This window comes from Temnothorax nylanderi, unplaced genomic scaffold, assembly GCF_030848795.1.
Source record: "Temnothorax nylanderi isolate EJ_2023f unplaced genomic scaffold, tnyl_v1.0 TNYL_tig0372_pilon, whole genome shotgun sequence".
NCBI classification, from domain to species: domain Eukaryota; kingdom Metazoa; phylum Arthropoda; class Insecta; order Hymenoptera; family Formicidae; genus Temnothorax; species Temnothorax nylanderi.
In genome coordinates this window covers 116789-138226 of record NW_027249434.1, presented here as the reverse complement: position 1 = coordinate 138226, position 21438 = coordinate 116789, and the positions used below count along the sequence as shown (strand labels likewise).

Below are 21438 nucleotides of genomic sequence, written 5' to 3'. Positions count from 1 at the left end.
GATTAAAAATGTCTGTTAACACAACTGAAAACATTAAAGCTTACAAACAAAAAGACTACGGAAATTAGGATAACAGCATTCAAATAGTTATACTAATTATTTTAATTGCCGTTTATGTCTTCCATCGATTTTTTATCGTTACCTAACTTTTACAGGACTTATAATTTCCATATATTTCCGTATACTTAATTCCAATATATTATTTTTAGAACAAATTATTCAAGATGTTATTATCTTTACAAATGTCTGTCTAAAACTGTTTATATAGTGTTTAATAGCAAAATTTTTTAATTAAAACATATTTATTTTTTAGAAATTATGTTATTTATCATTAGATTTTACATATACATATTTCTTATTTACATTAATATTTGTAAAATAAGTACAATCGAAAGTAATTTCGAAACAACAGTGACAATTATGAGCACAATTTAACTGTAACTTGTACTTGTCCGCCACAGCAACATAGTGCAAAGACATGCTTTCAGCCAATATTGTGCAATCCAGTACTGCGCCTCTCGCGAAACGAATCGTAATCGGACTCAATTAGAAAATACGTAAGAGTTCAAGCAGCTAAATCAATTTAAGCACCCTGCATTGATAGAAGCAACCTCGTGAGACCCTCTGCGTTGACGTCAATTATCGCTTTATTCATGAGGACCGGAACTATGATATTTATTTACATATGTCTGAGATGGATTTTATCACACTTGTGATTATTCAGAATAGGAGAATGAAGATTTTCCAGTAACATGTATATGAAAGAGAGAGCGAGAGAATTAAAGAGAGAGATTGATTTACTACTATAGAAACAGCAAGATTCTTATTCTCATTTTTGCTAAAATTCTAAATTAAAATTATTTATATGTTAATAATTGAAATGAATTCTGCTGCTACGTTACTTAATGAATTTAAAGGTATTCTAAAATAATACAGAATAAAGACGATTTTAAAAATGCTAGAACAAAATAATATATTCTAAGAACTTTACGTTTTAAATGTCTCCATTTCACAATCAGAACATTATAACGATAAGTGTGTGAACGAAGGACTATTTTCATAAATACAATTATAAATTTATTATTTAAAAATTTTGTCAAAAAAATTCATTTTTTAATATACTAGACACCACAGACGCGCGCTTTCGCGCGCGCTATTAGCTTTAACATTATGCTATTACTATTACACTATTAACTCCTTGATACACACAACTGTCAAAATATACGAGACAGCTGCAAATGAAGTAGCGCAGCGAGAGAACCAATCGGCATCGCGGAAAAGCGACAAACAATAATTAGATATGATGATAATTTATAAAAATGTAAAAAAATGAAATTTAAAGCGCTATATGTTACATTAAAATAATAATATATACGAAAAAGTGGTACATTTTTTTATGTAGAGAATATCGTTGTTCTTCTGGACTTTAATGTGTATTTTAGAATTAACGTTATAAAATAAGAATTTAAGGGGAGGGAGGGAGGGAGGGAGGGAGGGAGGGAGGGAGAGGAGGGAGGGAGAGAGAGGGGAGGGAGGGAGGGAGAGAGAGGAGAGGGAGGGAGAGAGAGAGAAGAGGAGGAGAGAGAGAGAGAGAGAGAGAGAGAGAGAGAGAGAGAGAGAGGAGAGAGAGAGAGAGAGAGAGAGAGAGAGAGAGAGAGAGAGAGAGAGAGAGAGAGAGAGAGAGAGAGAGAGAGAGAGAGAGAAGAGAGAGAGAGAGAGAGAGAGAGAGAGAGAGAGAGAGCGCATTTTGTCGCATTGTTTCCGGCGCTTTCGTGTCGTCTGTGCCACCCTCGAATATGAGAAAACTGACGTGTGGATTGCTGTTCTTCTCGCCTTGACACAAATCGACTGCGCCTGCGACGGATTAATTTCGCTTCGCGGTAATTGCACAACCGAAACGCACTCGCGGATTTGCAAGAGCCGTGATGGACTCGCTCGGGCGTGACGCTGTTATTATGTTAATATCGATCGCGTAACTTGCAAGTCGCGGGCAAAAGTCGTGGGAGAACTCACGATTCTGACGTGTAAGTTCTCAAAAAAGATCATAATTGCATGTAAAAATGTTTCACTAGATATCTATATAGAGGCTAAATGTCGTGAGATAGATCGCGTCGTAAACGAGCGCGGGAGGTTGAAATACAATGAAAAACTGTAAAAATATAATAACATTGCAACCGTCTACATACTCTACATACATAATGCAACCGTCGGAACAAATAAAATTCAGGGATTCGGTGATAAAAAGTTGACGCTAAGGATTATGTAGTCATTTCTACACTGAAAAAGGATTTGCTGTATTAGCAAATATTTGTCATTATAGTGACACAAACATTTTGATTTGCGGCTGCGGTAGCGAACTTTTTGCTATTGCAACAAAAGTTTGCTACCCGCAGCAAATCAAATGTTTGTTGTCACTAATTTCTCTCAGTGTAGATATAGCTAAATGGAGGTTACGGATAAATACGATTTTTATATTTATCGCATTTTAATAATAAGTCACATTATTATATAAAATAAAAGAAGTAGGATATTATAGACATTTGATTAAGATTATCTAAGTGTCCTAAATGTTTATTTAACGTACATAAAAGTACAATATAGTAATACTTGCAAATCACAAATCGTATCTATTATAGACGAATGCAATAAGTAAATTGGAATAACGGATACGCTAGCTCTCGTATTAGCTTTTGACACAAGAGATTATAAATATACCAGTTACTAATAAAGCTATAATTTTTACATTACAAAGGTTCACTTTATTATTTGATTTTTATAAGTAATAAAATCATCGGTAATATAAAAAAATATTTTACAGAATATTATTTTAAGGTATATAATTAAATATCTAATTTCCAGTAACAAATAATGATACATAATATGTAAATAAAAGACAATAAAATTCAGAAAGAAATTAAAGAATGATTAATAATCTGAACAGCAAGCACAAAGTGCAATTTATTTTCGTAATATAACGATTTTAATATTATTTTAAAATTTACAAGAAAAACTTATTAATCTACATTTGGTCATTTTATTGTATAGAAAGTCTGAGGAAAACATTATCAATAAATCCTTATTATCGCCCCTTTCTCATCAATACTTTACTAAAGTTTCACAATTTTCTTTTGTTTATTCTCTTGTTTTTTCTATATTTCAACAATTATAATAATTTATAATGTTAAAATCTTCTGCGAAACGTATAACTGGCGATTTTATTTGAACATAAGTTAAATGTTTTATGATATTCGATGGGTGAAACGAATTGAGTTTCGATTGATGGATGGGCGCGATCGGAGAGGGATCGAGGACACGACCCACTTTGTCGACGGAATCTTCACGGACGTCGTAAACTACCATTTCTTTTTCTTAATTGCCATTCCGCAATAATACTTCTCAAATTCAAAATAATCTCACATCTTCCCATCACGATTGGCGTTTCGAATCTCAATGTCTCGGTCTTGCATTTGCAAAGACGCGAGATTCGCATAACCATTCTTTACATAATGGTGTATGTGGTCTTAACTCTCTTTGTTAGCATTTCGTAATACATTTCGTAATAGAAATGATAGTACCTGTCCATAAAATATTATTTTACAGAAGAGTATTCACGGTTTTTAATCTTCAACATATAACATGCACATTCTTAGAAAAGAAATAATAAACTATAAATAATTTGTAGAATATTGTAAAAGAGATAAACGAAAAAATCTGATATTAATTCAGATGTGTTCCATCCGAAACAATGATCTTTTTGTAAGCTTTTTCAGTCTTTTCGTCGTATTACGACGTTACTCATGCCCGATTTCACCAACGTCGTTTAACTTGAACCTTAGTTCAATTCACTCTTTGTCTCTTTCTAACAGTCTCCCTTAGAAACAGACAAAGAGTGAATTGAACTAAGGTTCAAGTTAAACGACGTTGGTGAAATTCGGGCATAAACGCGACTATCTGACTCATATTTATAATTTCTTAAGGTGGTTCTTGCAGTAATTTGAAGTCACAAAAACAACTATTGTTACTAGTGACAAATATGAATGATTTAGTATGTTAAAAATTAGCATACATTAAAATTAATTATTCCTTAAGGTTTTTTCTCATTTAACCGTTGCAATAAACTGAAAATATCAGAGCAAAGTCACAAATTTGACTAGAGTTGGTGATATAACCATAAATATGATCACGCCGGTAAAGCATAAAATATACTAAAATAGAAAAAATATACGTCACAATTTCTAGAATTCCGCGATAATGAATATATTTATACAACTGCCGAAAAAGATATGTTATCCTTATAACCTCCATTTAACGGTGGGAGAATGGTAGGACACGTGTCTTATGCGTCAGCTGACGCGTGCGACGTTGCCAAGCAGCCACTCAAGACGGCCGCCATGACTCTCGTGTCGTGTCAAAACGTCGAAAGTTGCCGAAAGTTTGTCGAAAGTTCCGCTTTATTTATATACGGTACGGTCAATCAGTTTGGTGTCGCGTCAGTATCTTTAGAAATGTTTATTGCATCGATTAAACAGTTTTTTATTCGTTCATCTACTCGAGAAGTATGAACGTATTCCATAAATGTGCGATCTGACCCTCCTTTCCCTATTATCACCATGTAAAATTGGCAAAGTTTACGGACATATATCTCCGGAACCAAGCGGTAAAAAAATTCGAAATTTTTTAGACACTCTAGGAAAGTTAACCTTTCATTTAATATCATATTTTCCGGGTTATCTATTTTTGACCTAAATGCAAGAACCACCTTAACTCAAAATTTCGTAATCGAAAAATTATATATTTTATATTACTCCCCGGAAAATTCTACCCCTACTTCATATACAATTCTTTAAGTCTTTAAGGGGAGATATACACCTAGGAGGCCGGAAAAAAGGTCATTTTTGTGAATTTTTTAAAGGAAAACTATTTGAAATTTCGGATTGGGAGTTTTTCTATCTAAAAGTATACACATTCAGGAATATGTCCAATTTTTTTTATTTACAAAAATCAAAAATTGACGAGGTTGTGGTATAATCTTTGGAGCGCCGTAAAAAAATCCGGGTAAACGGTACCCACTGGCGTTTCTTCAAAAATCATCTGAAACAAAAAAACCAAAAAGATTATTAAATTAGATACTATAATCTAGTACTTGTCATAGCCGATTTTGAAAATATCGATTTATGACAAAATGGCGGACGTTTGAACATAACATAGCGATTTTTCGACCAAAAATTAGTTATTATTTTGCCTATAAAACAAAAACTAAGCAACGAAAAAAAAAATCCTATGACAAGTACTAGATAATGATGTACAGGGTGTTAGAAATAAAAGTATCCAGCCGAATGGCTGGGGTAGATTGGGTCAAACTGAAAAGAAAAGTCCTGTACCATTTTGCAAAATTCGCAATAGTTAACGAGTTATTAATAGAAACGTCTGAGCGAATGAGCGCGCAAGGAGCGATAGAGGCGGGTCTCGGCGTCTCGGCTGGCACGGTGCCCGACGCGCGGTGAGCGGTGAGGGGCGCGCGGCGCGTGACGAACGGTGAGGGGCGCGCGGCGCGTGGCGAGCGGCGAGCGACAGATGACATACACTGCGGCGAATAAGTATTAACCAGCACACGTATTGCACAGGCATTGCCGTAGCGTCTTACGCCTTAGATAATATTAATTAGTTTAGCTTGAATTATGTGTAATAGAAATATTTATTTAATTTTAGTGAATTTAATTATTTTGTATGTCAAAGTTTACGATTATTTAAAGCTTTACTTTAACTTTTGTTTATGTTAGAATAACTTTAACGGTGCGTGTCCACCTGCGAGTAATGGTGCGTGTCCACCTGCGAGTAAAACTCTCGAGAGTAGCTCTCGAGATTGATTCTAGCAAATGGACATACTCCTGAGAGTACCTAACGGAGAATGAATTCGCAACTCTCGGCGAGCAAACTTGTCAAGACCTACTCGCTAATCGACACGACGTTATTTTACTCTCGGAGATCAGCTCGCCAAGCTCGAACGCTGTTCGTATTTTGAGAGCTACATGTTGAGAGTAAAAACCGAGATAGCAAAAGTTTGTTCCTTTGATGACACAAAGGAACTTATTGAATAAGTTCGCTCGCCGAGAGCTGCGATTCATTCTCCGTTAGGTACTCTCCAGGAATATGTCCATTTGCGAGAATCAATCTCGAGAGCTACTCTCGAGAGTTTTACTCGCAGGTGGACACGCACCATAAAACGTTTTATTTTTTAAAAAATAATTGTATTAAAAGAACTCAAAATAATATTTAATTTCTACATGACATACGCATAAAATGTTAAGTTCTCACGTTGACATAAATGTAACATATGAAAATGTTAAGAAAATAATAACATAGTTGTTGTATGTGTATTTTACATTAAAGTAATAATTAAATTTTGGTAACACAAGGATATTTTAACGTATAAACACGATTTTTTGCTGCGTACGTGCCGCGTAACGCAACATTCTCGTACGTAATTTCTGTACGTAAGGCGTAAGATACTACGGCAATGTACGTGCGCTGGCTCTTAGCCTCTCGCCTTTTCGATGGCAGGAAAATGATACGCTATCATTTCCACACCACCTTGCGGTAGATAGCTTGGTGCGTTTTTTTTATAGTGGTTTCCCCGGTAGGCCTAATCCACTCTCATTATTTAATGCAAAAATTGTTCGAAGTGCCGTCCTCTCTCTCGTATGCAGAGTTCGGCCCTTCGTACAATATTGCGCGTCGCACGGTGCGCCATGTCCGGCGTAATAGTATCGAAGGCCGCAACAATAGCTTCACGTACCTCGTTTTCTCCACCATTACGCCGCTGCTCGATTAGACTTTTTATATGACCCCATACAAAAAAGTCTAATACATTTAAATCTGGCGACCGTGCCGGCCAGGCGATTGGGCCACCACGACCCATCCACCTATCCGGAAAACGCGCGTCTAATATTTCGCGCACTTGACGACTAAAATGAGCCGGAGCTCCGTCGTGCTGAAAAATTAGCTGCGCCCGTACGCGAAGGGGCACATCCGCGAGAAGAACTGGCAATTCATTCTCAATAAAATTGGCATAAATATTGCCAGTTAAACGCGGTGGGAGGAAATATGGACCGATCTGGAAATAATGAATAAAAATGTTTCTTCACTTAAACAACAAGAGAAAATTGCTTTTTTTCTACTTTTACTTACCACTTGATTCCCGATTACTCCCGCCCATACGTTTATGGACCAGCGATATTGAAAATTACCCTCACGGACGACGTGCGGGTTTTCATCCGACCAATAAACGAAATTCCGGGAATTGAATACGCCGTTTGGTGTAAACGTCGCTTCGTCAGTCCACAGAATGTTATCCGGGAAAGATAAATTCCGTCGGCATTGCGCGAGGAACCCTACGTATGTTTTTTTCCACAGTTTCTAATTATTGTACACTCAAATTACCGCGAATATAAAAAGTTGATAATGACAATACCTTCACAAAAGTATATCCGTGGTTCTAGATCTCGCGCTAAAAGCTGTTGCACCCGCTGGTAGTGGTACGGATGCAAATCATTCTCTCGTAAAGTGCGATGCACCTCGTACCGAGAGAGATGAAACTCGCATGCTGCACGACGCACGCTGTTGTTCGGATTTTCATAAAATGCGTCGAGTATTCTCTCTTCGTCTCGAACACGACGACGCACTGGTATGTCTCTTCTATTATGCACAAGACAACCTGTCTCACGCAATTTTTGCACAACACGATAAATAGTACGATGTGTTGGATGCACACGCCCGGGAAATCGTTCCGTATTCGACCTTCTTTAGTCTGTTCTTGCGCTTGCAGCTCGGCTTTCGCTATGCGAGTTTCGTCTTCTTGCGCAGCGTACAAGTGCGCGCCTGATCCGACCGATATTCCTAACACGTTCATGATTTCTAACAATGACGTGACACCATTGTTGAACGTGCATGTTGCAAGAAATGCAGCAATGTTAACGATTTTGGCCCCGCTGTGCATCGTTTTTGGAGCTATCTTCCAAATAAGTTGGTTGAAGCTCTCATTGCTGTTTTGTGTGTATCCGCCAACACAGCGTTCCAACAATTTGTCATTGCTGAGATTTTCGTAAATTGGTTTGTTAGAATCTAACACCGTTTTTGGCAATGCTGAATAATCGTGACGGAAATTCTTCAGTTCTCCTTTAGCTTTCGCTTGTTGCCACTTGCACCACGATTCGGGGCTTTCGGGACAAAAATGATGTTCAGGCTTGCTGTCTGTTGAGCCGTAATGGTAGAATGTTGCCCATATCGCTTTTTTCATGTCATCCTTGGAGTTACTGTTTCTTCGAATGGCTAAGCCATAGTAAATGCTCAGTTTGTCTATAAACTTTGCCGTCAATTTGTTTTTGCCGCCGATTCCAGGATTTTTTTTTTGCATTCGCGAAGACGGGTTCCCATTCGCTTTTGAACGTGTCCCACGCATTCTTTTTTTATAATCTCAATCTCATCACCATACGGTTTCGCATTCACTAATCCCGTGTACGTCTTAGAGTCGCCATCCCCGATGTAATTAATGTACATAACTCCATGCTTTTTGACAGATCTTGAAAATAATTCCTTCATGGCGTCTACTTCCATTTTGCCTGCCAATCCGACATGATTTGCCTGGCAATTTTCTTCGTGATTAGATTTCCATTCCTGATATTGCTCGGTATTGACGTGTTTATTCCAATAGTTACATTCAGCACAATAAGCAGACTTTACAATAAAATCAACGACTTTTCCTGTCAAGTGACCAATGAGAACCACAACTCCATATAATGAAGTAAAACCACGTTTTCGCCACGTACCATCTCCTGAAACGGTCAGTTTTTTTATATCATCACTCGAATTTTGTTTTGTTATTTCCTGTTGTTCTTCTTTTACAGCTTGTTTTAACACCAATTGAACAATACTTGAAGCAGCAGAATGAATGTTCTCAATTATCATATCATACGTCGTTTGTTGAACCGGAGGCGGTAAATCCATGAGGCCACAAAATTTCATAGCTCCACGCAAACCAATCCCCAATAAACGCATAACAAAAAAGAATCGTGTATTTATTTCGTAAGCTGTCTTGATGTACGGGCACGAAGGAATGAAAGTCGGTTTGCACGATGAACACGAAACTACAATTTTAAAACCGAGCCCTCGAGTGCTTTCTATTGAGAATCGAACATCACTATCACACTTTTTGCATTTTACACATTCCGATAAGGCAGAAAACACTGCCAGAAAATTCAAAATTCGATACCCGATGTTTGGATCTTCTGGTGCGGATGTCTCACGATCAGTCTTCAATTTTTTGGCACTGGAACTAATATTCTCGTCGGAAAGTTCTACTTTTTCGGCAGTATATCGATTTTTGGGCGGTATCTTCTTCTTGCTTCGATCTTTGCGAAAAGATCCGGATTGATGAGCTTCCCGAGAACCTTTATATCTGTTATCCATTTTCCTCAGAATATGTATTCACAGACGAAAACTCACTGTAACGCAGTTGCACGAACGGCAAGCTATTGACTAAACGCGTCTAATTTCTGGCAAAGAATAACGGTCGTGTGATATTTCCGTTATACCTGGACCCGAGCACGCCCAAAAACACAATAGAATCGTAAACAGGTTTAGACACGCTCTCTTCGAAGGGTCGCTTGCCTCTCGGCTCGGCCACAAAACAGGCGGCACGGCGCGCTCTCGGAGACGGTTCACTCTCTCGGCTGTAACTTCGTTATTTATCGAGATATTGACTTGCAATTTTAACCAGATATTCTTGAGACCTCAAGCTTCAAGAAAATGCAAAAAAAAATCGATTTTTTCGACCATGCTAGGTGTATATCTCCCCTTAATTCTTTAATATTCGATCAATTATTTCCCGAAATACTGGAAAAATTTCGTAGCAATAACACGATTCTTCTTTATGAATCATTTCATTAACTCAAAATTTCGTAATCGAAAAATTATATATTTTATAGTACTCCCCGGAAAATTCTACCCTTACTTCATATACAATTCTTTAAGTCTTTAATTCTTTGATATTCGATCAATTATTTCCCGAAATACTGGAAAAATTTCGTAACCGGTTTCCAGAAAATCGGTAACAAAAATTTCGTAATCGAAAAATTATATATTTTATAGCACTCCCCGGAAAATTCTACCCCTACTTCATATACAATTCTTTGAGATTCGGTCAATTAATTCCCGAAAAATTGAAAAAATTTCAGTACCGGCTTCCAAAAAAATCGGTAACGAAAAATTATACACTTTATAGCACTCCCCGGAAAATTCTACCCCTGTTTGATCTATAATTCTTTGAGATTCGGTCAATTATTTCCCGAAAAATTAGAAAAATTAGAAAAACCGGTTTTCAGAAAATCGGTAACAAAAAATTATACACATCATGGCACTCCCCGGAAAATTCTACCCCTATTTCATATACTTTTGGTAAAAATTCGGTCTACTAACGAATAAGATTCGGTCCACTATTTCCCGAAAAATTAGAAAAATTAGAAAAACCGGTTTCCAGAAAATCGGTAACGAAAAACTATACACTTTATGGCACTCCTCGGAAAATTCTACCCCTATTTCATATACTTTTGGTAAAAATTCGGTCCACTAACGAATGAGTAGTTCGCGGTCAGACAGACAGACAGACAGACGTCCGGTACTTATATATATAGATAGAATATAGAATATAGATATATATAGATAGATAGATAGGGGTAAAATTTTCCGGGGAGTGCCATGATGTGTATAGATTTTTGTTACCGACTTTCTGGAAACCGGTTCTTCTAATTTTTCTAATTTTTCGGGAAATAATTGACCGAATCTCAAAGAATTATAGATCAAACACCGGTAGAATTTTCCGGAGAGTGCTATAAAGTGTATAATTTTTCGTTACCGATCTTTTTGGAAGCCGGTACCAAAATTTTTTCAATTTTTCGGGAATTAATTGACCGAATCTCAAAGAATTGTATATGAAGTAGGGATAGAATTTCTCGGGGAATGCTATAAAGTGTATAATGTTTCGTTACCGATTTTTTTGGAAACCGGTTCAGAAATTTTTCCAATTTTTCGGTTCAAAAATTTTATTAATTTTTCGAGAATGGGTTTAATCAGTGATGTGAATCCCGGTTTTTCGCGTATGCGCGCCCCCTCCACTACGCACACAGAGTGACGCTCGGTCTATCGGTGTGTCGGCAGCGCTCGGCAGTGCCGAGCGAGAGGGAGAATATTACTCCCTCCTTGTCGCTCTCACTTAGCTCGCGCGATCGACGATGTTTTTACGCTGGAAATGCTTTCTCGGTATCTCGGCGTGAATCTGAGTTGCCGTTGCACGATAATCAAAGAGCGATCTTTGGAATAATGTAGAGATGTAAAAATAATTAATAAACATAAAAAAATTGTAGTAAAAAATTATGTTGATCACTCTTGCAGAAATTTTCATGCTTTGACCTATACTCCTATTATTTTGACAATTCCTTTCCGAAAAAAATTCCGTAGAAGAGAAGACACGTATTTTTTTGTTTGGCCTACAATTAATATTTCCGAGTGTAATATTTGTAAGAAATTGAATTTGTCGGTAACTGTTATACTTTTAAGTTAATTAATATCTTGGAAATATTCAATTCTATGTATACGTATGAGATATTTTCGTTAACAAATATATTTATATAAATACTATATTTTATATATTTATTTATGTCGAATAACCTGATATATATGTATATATATACAATATAATATCAACAAACTTCCTTGACCATAACTGGTAAATTTATTAATAGATAAAACGACGTTTTGGTCCAAATTCGGACCCTCTTCAGGTGAATAAAGCTCTTACAAATATATTCAACAGGCAATCCATGACACTGTGCCCGCAAGTCACAAACTGAAGACTATAGGCAGAAAAAGAATTTTCCTTTTGTATTGTGATAACTTAAATAAAATAAAAAATATATAAAATTAGAGTATCTAAGTAACTTACATGATTTGTGCGTTGTCAGTGTGAATATGGTATATTAATGTAAGATATAAAATTAAAATAGTATAAAATTAAATTCGTGCTATTTTAAGCAGTCGCGGCTTCGACGTCGCTTATACTGTTCCTAAGAAACTTAATAACATCATTAGAAAAGGTAAGGATAGGCTGGATTACATGAAACAAATTGAATTGGTTTATAAAATTGACTGCCTAGACTGTAATGCTACATATATAGGACAAGCAAAAAGACACCCCGAAACTGGAATCAAAGAACATAAAACTGATATTAGGAAGCACGTTAGTAATCATTCGGTAATAAGCAAACATCGGCTTGAATTCAATCACGAGTTTGATTGGGCGGGAACGAAAATATTAGGTACATAGAGAGCAAAAGGTAAAAAAGAGAGAGATCGCGGAGATGTTTTTTATTAAAAAACACACACAGGCAATAAAACCTCCAGAAGGACACGGAGAATTTAACAACAATTTATGATAGAATAATAGGTACTTCTTAGTTAACCATTACTGGTTATAAATTATTTATGTCTGTACTCATTGTGTTCTCCTCAATCGTGGCATACGGACATGCTTCCTAACACGCTCTACGTACATTATTTAATTTTATACTATTTTAATTTTATATCTTACATTATTATACCATATTCACACTGACAATGCACAAATCATGTAAGTTACTTAGATACTCTAATTTTATATTTCCTTTATTTTATTTAAGTTATCACAATACAAAAGGGAAATTCTTTTTCTGCCTCTAGTCTTCAGTTTTTGACTTGCGAGCATGGCACAGTGTCATGAATTGCCTGTTGAATGTATTTGTAAGAGCTTTATTCACTTGAAGAGGGTCCGAATTTGAACCGAAACGTCGTTTTATCTATTAATAAATTTGCCAGTTATGGTCAAGGAAGTTTGTTGATATTATTTTATATTCACTGGCGAAGAAAATTTCCTATCATTGTTATATAATATATACATATACATGTTTTTTAGAATATTGAACTAAATAAGAAAGAAAACCTGAGAACTTGAGTCGCCAGTGAATAATTAAAAATTAGTAAAGGTATTATGATCGATCCAACTGGCCAAATTTTATTGATCACAAAAACGCTACGTTCGACCGCAGATTCCGGTCCTTTTCAAGCGTATATACACTACTCACAAATATTAATTTGTCTGACATAATGCCCAAACTACGCCGAATCTAAAAACTAAACGACAAAAATTGAGCACTCCACAATAAATATAAATAAAAATCCATAAAAAATTATATAAACCAGAAACTTACATATTTGTGCGTCAAAATCAAAACGGTAAAATACTTGTTAAACGGCATTATTTGTTAATTGTTTGTATCGGAGAAACATGTCAGAGCCGTGCGGTGCATGGTAAAATTTAAACTGACAAACTTGACAATATATAAAAACAGACCAGTGCCGTCAATAATAAGCTAAGGCGTAGAGAGGGAAGTGGCGAAGAAGGAAAAGAAAATTATGTGTTTCTTTTATAATATGTTCGTAGAGAGCGTTAAGATTCTCCGTGTCTTTTTGTAAATTAATGGTGTCGTCAAATTTTTTAATAAAAAACATTTCCGCTAATTCCCTCTTTCTGATCTGTCTCTCTTTATGTATTATTTCTGGCTTTCCCCAATCGAAATCATGCCCAAAGGATATTCGGTGCTCACTCCAGTGATGTGAATCCGGCCCGGTTTTTCGCGCATGCGCGGCGAAAACAACTGCTAGATAGTGCCGTCTATAATGCGACCGTTATGGGCGCAAAAGTCTCGGGTCTTGGCGCGAAAGTGACGGGTTCGTCGAAGGAGGTTAGAGGTTAATAATACCTACACAAGGTAAGTTAGTAAGTATAACACTTATTTATATATTTGTGCATGCTGCATGATGGATTCTGTTAGTCAAGGAGCTATTAAGAAACGTAGAAGTAGAGAATTTCAAAATGCCTGGCTAGATGAAAATATCTTTAAAGGATGGTTTGCTCCTCATCCTGCAGAAAATAAAGCGCTTTGTATTGCATGCAATAAAACTATCAGATGTTGCAAAACAAATTTAGTTGAACATTCACAAACGGTCAGACATATCGAGAACATAAAATCTTGTAATTATAAGACTGCTGATAATATTGATACCGAAAATAGTTTGTCACATAAAGATAAAGTCAAACGCGCAGAAATTAAATTATCAACTTTTTTTGCCGAGCATAATATAGCCTTTCAACTCGCGGATCATTTATCACCTTTGATAAAAAATATTTTTAAAGATCCCAAAGTTGTGCAAGATTTTTCACTAGCTCGAAATAAGTGCGCAAATATTGTTAAAAATGTCACTGCAAAACGGGAAATTGAGACAATCGTAACATATTTAAAAACTTGTAAATTTTCTATTTTAATAGATGAGAGTACGGATATCTCAGATACTAAATTAATGTGCTTTCTTGTTCGATATGTATCACCTTCGAATAAAAAAATTACAACTCAATTATTAGAATTATTATCTTTAGATGCAAGAGATTGTTCCGCGATTAAAATTTTTGAAATATTTAAAAAATGCTTAGAAGAAAAACATATTCCTATAAAAAATATTGTTGGAATGGCATCCGATAATGCGTCAGTTATGATTGGACGCAAACATTCTTTTATGAGTCGTCTTAAAGAAGAAGTTCCAAATTTAGTAACATTGAATTGTATTTGCCATTCATCCGCGATTGTAGCCAGTAAAGATTGCAAAAAGTTACCTTCTTCTTGCGAAGATTTGATTAGAGGAGTTGCCACTTACATTTCGGGCAGTGCGAAGAGATGTGCAATATTGGGTGAATTCCAAGATTTTTTTGAAATTGAACGAAAAAAAATATTAAAATTATCAGATACTAGATGGCTTTGTTTACAAAAGTGCGTTGTTAGACTGTTAGAAAATTGGGAAGTCTTGAAAAGTTATTTTTTGTTAGCAACAGTAGAAGATAAATTAAAATCCGCGGAAAATATATTACAATATTTAAATGATAATTCCATTAAAGCATATTTGTTGTTTCTCAAATACGCATTAAATTATTTTAATAATTTTAACGCACTATTCCAATCGCGTAACATTTTAATCCATAAATTATACGAAAGCAGTCAACAATTAATTCGTCAATTAGCCGACAATTTTTTAAATTACGATAATTTAGAAAATATTTCAATTTCAGATCTAGATAATAATGTACAACACATAGATAACATACGTATAGGACCGGAATGTGACAGTTTTTTAAAAACATTATCTTTGGAATGCGTGCAAGAAATTAAATTGAAATGTTTGGACTTTTATGTTACGGCAGTTCGAGAAATGCTAAAGCATCTACCTTATAACGATGAATTTTTTAAACAGTTAAATTTTCTTGATCCTAAAATTGCTCTTTACAAAGAAGGTAGAAATAAAATTAAATATCTAACTCATATTGCTAAGCAAGTAGAACATGTTAACATATCAGATTTAGCTTTCGAGTGGGACATATTACCATCAAGTTTTGACGAACAACAAAAAATACAGTTAGCTTCTTTACAAATAGATGAAATGTGGGATAATATATTACAATGTAAAAATTTTGACGGGCAAAAGTTGTTTCCAAATTTAGAATTATTAATTGAAGTAGTCCTTTGTTATCCTCATTCCAATGCCGAGGCTGAAAGAATATTTTCTATTGTTACAGATGTAAAAAGTAAGAAAAGAAATCGATTGTGTAATAATACTCTTTCCTCAATTTGTGTAATTCGATCAAGTCTTCAAGCTAAAAACATTAATTGTATTAACTTTGAACCTGACGCGAAGCATTTTGAACTGCATAATACGCAAAATTTATATAAAAATCAATGCACATCTGATAATGCTTAATATTTTTTGTATTATTGCATAATACTTTTGAATTTTTACATCTAGCCCATCTAGCCTATATTTTCTTTCTGCATGCTGCACATTATTAATTTTTATTTTGTTTTTCAGCGTTTAATTACTAGATATTAAATTTTTATTTTGTTTTTCAGAGTTTATTTTTCATATATTATCTATATATTTGTAATAAAATAGTAATCAGTATGTGATAAAAGCCAAAGATGCAATATTTTATTTTGTAAATTAGTCTTCATTTCTGTTATTGAACATGTTTTAAAAATGTTATATTGTAACATGTTGATTACAAGTAACTTTTATTTTATTACTAAATGTGCTGTTTCTGTATTAATTTGCAAATTTTTCTATTTACATTAATTTATAATCATATTTATAAAATATGTTTCTTTTGTACTTTCAAAATGTATTTTTTTTTTTAATGAAGACTGGTAAGGTTTTTGGCAGTTTTCCTTACCCTTGCAACGAATGTTGGTTTTCTTTAATAATTCTGCCAAATTAAATATCCTATTTTGAGTCATTATTTGTTTTCTTGAAATTATTTCAGCTCCCTTTCCCTTGGCAGTCAGAGGGAGATGGTGGCGCGAGAGGGGGGTTCCCAAAAACCTCCACGGAGGCGGAAATCCTCTCTCCCGCTGCCGTTTTGTGCCGAGCAGGTCGGCGGAGGAAGCGGGCCGGAGGGGGCTCGGGCGGACTCCCCAAGGGGTCTCTGCCACAAGCGCTCCATCCGTCCCGCGAAGGCGGGGGGCCTGGCTCTGGGTTGCGGGATTCCGACGAGTCTTCGCCCCGGGGCTTGGTGACCGCCTACCCTCGATGAGGGCGCGGGAGGAGGAGGATCTCGGTCGGCGCCCGTGACTGGTTGCCGCGGGCGCTCCCCTGATCGGGCGCCACGACCACATGGGATCCTTCTCTTCCCGCCCGGGGGGCGGGCGAGCGGTCGGGGACATACCGCTCGTCCGCTGCGGCTGCCCTAACCAGGCAGCGGCAACCCCGGAGGGAGGGGTGGCGGATGAGTGTAGCGACGCTCATCCGTCACAAGTTAGAGGTTCTCGCTACGGCGAGCGCGTGGGGGGGCTCGCGGATGTGATCACTGCGTTTCCCAGGGCCCCCCCAACATAGCGCAGTTAGGGTCGCTCGCAGAAGTTTTAGCTGGTAGGCTATTTGTTTCATCAGATGACCTAAGAAATTGAAAACTGAAAACAAAGTCCTATAACCTCACTTTTTGTCGTAACCTAGCAGAGATCAACGAATATTGCCTCACAGCGACTCGATTACATGTAATCTGTAACTAAAGGGTGAAAAAAAGAGAAAATGAAAGTGTGGATATGATTATCGATGGAAATTATTTTATTTTATAGGAAAATTTAGGCACTAACATTTACTATTCCGCGATCGAAACACACTACGGAAACTCGCGCTGTCACGTAGGTAGGTTAGATAGTTCTGTAAGCGTGGCACAGAGGACCCCATCAACCTGCGTCACATTGGACCCCACTGAACATCGATATTATTTATCGTAAATAATTCAGATACAGAACAATTAAACGTTTTTGTGCGCACGTTGGTATTGAACCTCCCAGCAAACGCAAAAGGATTAAAAGATATTGAAATTTTTTAATACCTTTGAATCCCTTTTTTGGCGGAATTAGATGAAATTAGATGGGATTCGAAATGAGATGGTCCAATCCCATGGAATCCAAAATTCTTGGAGAAATAAAAAAAATTATTTATTTCGAAATTTTATTACTATTTTTTAACTAAATTTGTTTCTTAAGATGCAGTCTATGATTATAAATATTTTCTCGTATTTGAAAAAAACACTTACCTTGGTGGGATTCGAACTCGGGACCTCTGGATCGTGAGCCAACTGCCTTACGTGGTGGACTACTTCTTAATTTAATGTAAGTGTTATATATAGTCTACATATGGGATAACCAGCGCAAATATATAATTTTTCAAAAATCATCTTAAGAAACGAATTCAGTTTAAAAAGAGTAATAAAATTTTGAATTGGATATATAATATAATATTTCTTAATGTCGGGTGAATGTCAGAAACCAGTGTCGGCTCATTACGAAATTTTGTGTTCGTAAATATATTTATGAAAAAAGTATATTTATAAAGTTAAAACATCCTTATCAAATCCACTTTATTCTATGCAGAAATTCTTTTGCGCGCGCAATGGAACTAACCTCTCAATCATGCAGTGATTCAGTGCTGTACCGTGCAGCTATATCTTATGGATCTCTCAACCATAATATTTGTGCTGCAGACCACATAAGAGAGATAGCAATAATTCTTTGGTTGAGGCAACCATATACGAGGGTATTGTAACCGAATGTCACGTATCGTAAGAACTACGGTTATGAAAACTGTATAAATGAGCATATCTTAACAGCTACATTCAATGTAATATCAATTTAACTTGAATTCACATACATTTCTTTTTCAATCATAGAGAATGTTGTTGTAACAACCGTAGCAATTTTCTCCGTGTGAGATACCACATATGTGGAAGATAAGATCGCTAACAACAAGTAATCAATTTTTAGTGTCGATAGTCGAGGTTGCTTCAAAGATGGTTCTAGTAGACATTGGAGAACAAATGTATGTTTGTTCAATGCCTAATGTATTCGAGGCTGATTAATTAAAACCTTTTACTTTTAAAAATTATCTTTAATCAATAATTTTATGTAAAATTGATAATGTAATTTATTGTAAGAATGCGTATTATAATACTTAAGGGGGTACATACGTGTAGACCGCAAGAAAAATTGGTAAAATTCGAGAATTTTTATCTTGGAAACTATTAATTCGATTCGATCCGGTTTTTTTTTATTTAATAGTATCTACATTGTGGCACGTTCACAAATTTTTTTAAGGGAATTCATTCCCTCGGAGCGCTGTTCTCGTGGCCGGCGTAAAATGTGTTTTCGCAAACACGGTTCACGGTGCCCAAGATTTCGCGCAGTCGGTTGATCTGAAACGTAAAATTGAAACGGATTCTTAAATAGCAATACATAAAGCAATTTCCAACGGGAGCTTTTATTTAAAAAATTTTTTTTACTGAAACGTCGACTGTTTGAACTCAAGATTCATGTTTTGACACAAATTTTCGACCTTTATAGTCTGATTAAAAAAAAACTAGTTGAGTAAAAAAAAAATCTCCCGATGGAAACGAGATAAACTATCGCAAAACATTGTGTGTAAATTTGAAGCAAATCGATCCAGCCGTTCTCGAAATATTCTGGGCACCGTGAACCGTGTCCGCGAGGAACACATTTTACGCCGGCCACGAGAACAGCGCTCCGAGGGAATGAATTCCCTTAAAAAAATTTGTGAACGTGCCTCAATGTAGATACTTTTAAATAAAAAAAACCCGGATGGAATCGAATTAATAATTTCCAAGATAAAAATTCCCGAATTTCACCTTTTTTTCTTGCGGTCTACACGTATGTACCCCCTTAATATTATTTTAAAAAACACTATGTCTTATATGACTTTATGTGCTTGTTACTCGGAGTATCCAGATAGCACAGAGAATCGAAAAAGAATTCTTTTGTATGTCACCAATTCTGAATTCTTTTTTAGATGCAAAAAGAATTCTTCTTAGAAAAAGAATTCTTTTTGCATCTAAAAAAGAATTCAGAATTAGTGACATAAAAAAGAATTCTTTTTCGAATCTCTGTGCTATCTGGGAGAGGGTAGATTAGAATACAATTCTCCTCATCGAGCTCACGCTGTACGCTAAAAAACGAAAAATAATATAATTTATTTTATTGTCAACTTAATTGTATATATATTTGCAATAAAAATTGTCAAATATGATTTTTGTAAATAAAACGTTTTATTTTAATGTAACAATACCGACTGTTGAATATTTAAAAAATTTAATGTTTTACATTAGTCTGTTTATCCCAAAGTTACCAAAAATTAAACTAATACGGAACTTTTAAAATTACAATTAATTCATAAGAATGACTTTCAATTTTGTAAGTGATAGGGAATGACATATTCAATATATATTATAGACTCAAATAACGATGGGATAAAACTAGGAATTTAACGTATTATACTCGTTTTTCAATCTTAATTTGGAATAAAATGGAATTTGTTTTGTTGTAAATATCGCCGGAATTCAATGGTATTCGATATATACATATTGATTTCCAAATTTGGGATTCAATGGTATTTATTTCATTGTCGGAATAGTCGGAATTCAATGGAGTTCAACACGGACACTTTTCAATCCCTATCCTGGCATTCAATGGTATTCATTTTATTGTCAGAATAGACGGAATTCAATACGGAAATTTTTAATTCCTAGTTTGGCATTCAATGGTATTCATTTCGTTAACGGAATCAATGGTATTCAATGGAATTCATGACGAAACTTTCCAATCCCTAACCTGGCATTCAGTGGTATTCATTCACGGAGAAAATTGCTACGGTTGTTACAACAACATTCTCTATGATTGAAAAAGAAATGTATGTGAATTCAAGTTAAATTGATATTACATTGAATGTAGCTGTTAAGATATGCTCATTTATACAGTTTTCATAACCGTAGTTCTTACGATACGTGACATTCGGTTACAATACCCTCGTATATGGTTGCCTCAACCAAAGGATTATTGCTAAGGATTATTATGTGGTCTGCAGCACAAGTATTATGGTTGAGAGATCCATAAGATATAGCTGCACGGTACAGCACTGAATCACTGCATGATTGAGAGTTTAGTTCCATTTCGCGCGCAAAAGAATTTCTGCATAGAATAAAGTGGATTTGATAAGGATGTTTTAACTTTATAAATATACTTTTTTCATAAATATATTTACGAACACAAAATTTCGTAATGAGCCGACACTGGTTTCTGACATTCACCCGACATTAAGAAATATTATATCATATATCCAATTCAAAATTTGATTACTCTTTTTAAACTGAATTTGTTTCTTAAGATGATTTTTGAAAAATTATATATTTGCGCTGATTATTACATATGTAGACTATATATAACACTTACATTAAATTAAGAAGTAGTCTACCATGTAAGGCAGTTGGCTCACGATCCAGAGGTCCCGAGTTCGAATCCCACCAAGGTAAGTGTTTTTTTCAAATACGAGAAAATATTTATAATCATAGATGCATCTTAAGAAACAAATTTAGTTAAAAAATAGTAATAAAATTTCGAAATAAATAATTTTTTTTGTCGGGTGAATATTTGTTCATTATGGTTGTAACATCCATATATTATGGTTGCAACATCCATATAGTAGCTACCCTCACTAAGGTTAGGGCAACCATATAGGTCACTTCCAGAGTACTATGGTTTCCATAACCCTTTTGTATGGATGGGCGAAAATTAACATTATTATTCTGTTGTAGCAACCGTAACTTTTTCTCCGTGTTTCGTTACGTTTTTGTGTCGGAATTGGATGGGATTCAAAAAAGACAAATTCTTTCCAAAATAAGGAATTCCATGATATTGAAACTATTTCAATCCCTTTTTTGGACAAAATGGAATTCGGAAA

At 35.4% G+C, this 21438-nt stretch overlaps 1 pseudogene; it reads right to left on the bottom strand.

The window, feature by feature from the left end:
- Positions 1-6661: 6661 nt before the first annotated feature.
- Positions 6662-9465, bottom strand: LOC139781890 (uncharacterized; annotated as a pseudogene).
- Between the last annotated feature and the right edge of the window lie 11973 nt (positions 9466-21438).